The sequence below is a fragment of the Alligator sinensis genome, unplaced genomic scaffold (genome assembly GCF_000455745.1).
Source record: "Alligator sinensis unplaced genomic scaffold, ASM45574v1 scaffold325_1, whole genome shotgun sequence".
Taxonomy (NCBI): domain Eukaryota; kingdom Metazoa; phylum Chordata; order Crocodylia; family Alligatoridae; genus Alligator; species Alligator sinensis.
The window spans coordinates 2,148,673-2,151,247 of record NW_005842118.1 but is presented as its reverse complement, the minus strand read 5'-3'; positions in this window follow the sequence as shown (position 1 = coordinate 2,151,247).

The following is a 2,575-nucleotide window of genomic DNA, read 5'->3' as shown; positions in this document are numbered from 1 at the left end:
ACAATAATGATACTGCATGCATAACTATAGTGGTATGCATCTCAAAAACTGAATCCAGAGAATGAAGCTTTATATTATGCCTCTGGATTTCATAGTCCCAGCCAGGCGTCAGGTACCATTTTTGTGGTGGAGCACAGCAGGCCCCCCTTCCTCATGCCTTTGATTGGCCAAGGGCCCCCAGAAGTCCCACCCCTCCCCAGAGATTGATAAATGGCCATCTGTCAATCTCTGGGCAGGGGCAGGACTTCCAGGGGCCCTCAGCCAATCAGAGGTGTGGGATGGGGGTCCCTCTTGTCCCTTCCTGGATATTGCAATCTCTGGAGCAGGACAGGGCTTCTGGGACTGCTTAGCTGATCATAGGTGCTGGGGGGCCTGTTGCACTCCACCGTGAAAGTCTTCCCCCACCCTCCTCCCCTCTCCCTCCTCCCAGTGCTTCAGGATGTCAGGGCTTCCCAGCTCTATTTTCAGTTCCCTTCCCCCTGCCTCTGCTCCCCCCACCTTCGCTTGCTGGCTGTTTCCCCAGTTTTTCACATGGACCAGGCTTTTTCATGGGAGACCTACCAAATTCACAGTTTCTGTGAAAATTGTGAATTTGGTAAGTCCCTAATTATGATTGTTTTAGCAGATAATTATTTGACCAATAGTTACATCATATGAACTAAAATTATACCAATAATGTTATTCACAGTTTTAGTTCTAAGATTTTGGCATCAATGGAAACCATACATAGGAATAGGAATATACAAATAATCCCAACACTTTTCAGATGTAAATGGCAAGATTGTAGTGAAAATGGCATCCGATGAGCTGATTAATGATGAATACAACAGTATGTCATTCAAAATCCCCCTTGGAGCAATGCTAAATTCTGAGCAGAATTGTTTCCTGTTTACTCGTTTGTTTCCCAAATGTGATAGTTACATGATCAGTTATAGTAGCAAATGCCACTGATGACTAATACCGTTATCGAGGACTTTAATTTCCTGACAGTGAACACTGTTACCTTCCACTTTCATATCCATAAATGAGGAGAAGCTGAGACTGTTGGGGAAGCAGGGAGTGAAGATGTTATAAAGCGGATGCAATTACCTGGCAAATGATAAAGCAACTCAATAAAAGGCTGTACTCTCATTCAGTTTCAGATGCTGCGATATGCATCAGTTAGTCTGTGTTGAGCATTCTTATTGATCCTCATCATCTCACCATTATCAGAGCTGCTAAGACTCCTGCCTGAAGCAGGAGTTGCATAAATTTAGCTCACTTTCTTGTCTTGCTTGTTTGTTCCTCATTCCATGCTGACACGGACCAGACTAGCAATTGTGCTTTTCCTCCTCCTGGCTCCTGGACACCTGTTTCAGAACTATTGCTTGAGTGACTGGCTGCTCTGGTTTTCTCATTTGTGTCCTTCCATGCTATGGGCCTAATTCTCCACTATTTTGTACTCTGTGTAGTAATTTAAACCTATGCAAAGCAGTGATAAATTGCTACCACATTGTCATGGGAACATTTTACATATATTTTTCACAGGTGTTGGACTACACAGGTTATGAAGTAGTAGGTCCTTCAGGACTGTTTAGGCCAGAGCTTCAGCTGGTATAATTTGACATATTTCCATTGAAATGAATGGAGTTATGCTGATTTTTACCCATAATAACCTGCCCCCTACTAACTAGCAGTCTACATGGCAGATTTATAGTGATCAGAAATAAGAGTCTGAGTACAAATTGTGGAGCAGTGTCAACAGAAGTTAATATATTTTTGATTATTGGAATCAAAAAGTAAAATTCCCCATTGGCAGCATTGTTGCACAAACGGCTAGTTTCGTGCCCCTGGAGGCTTGTCCAATCCACCTCTAGGAGAGAGTCTCACACACAGGCTGGGTCCAATTTTAGATTTATTGTTTGCAAACAAGTTCGACAAGGGAGCTTAATTTATTCAAATCCGTGTCGACCCCAAACAGAGTCTGGGGTTCCTTTTTATAGCTAACATAAACAAAAGATTTTAACGTGTCGCGTAATTATTGGTAGCCCAAGTATTACGTCTTACAACATATGTCTAGCAGGTATATGTTCTATGATGGTTTACATACATGTCTCATTTACATCTTAAATCTCCTCCCTGGGGCCGTCCTTAAGTCCATTTCGGTCATTCTTTGGTCAAGGTCTGAGTTCTTCACATCAGCACCTTTCCCTGTGCCTCTTCTCTTATCTCTCGTAAGGAGTTATTTGTTGCATCTGTTCCTGGCTATGTCTGCAGAAGTCTAGTGTTACTCGTAAATCTATCATTGGCCTACATACCTTAGCAGAAGCAAGTGTGATAATATGCAGAAGCAATTATGTAGTGAAACTAAACAGTTCTCAGCTGTGAAGCCTTTGTGTAGGGAGATGAGACATTTTTACCACACAGCTGCTACACAAACGTTATTGCAAAATCATAATGACTAGATTATAACATATTTTTACCACAATTCCCCCCTCAAGATGCTTTCTAACTCTAATCTTAATAATTTTCAGCTATGGCTAACTTCTGATAATGCACAAACATCTCTTGGTTGACGACTGACTGTACTGTTCGT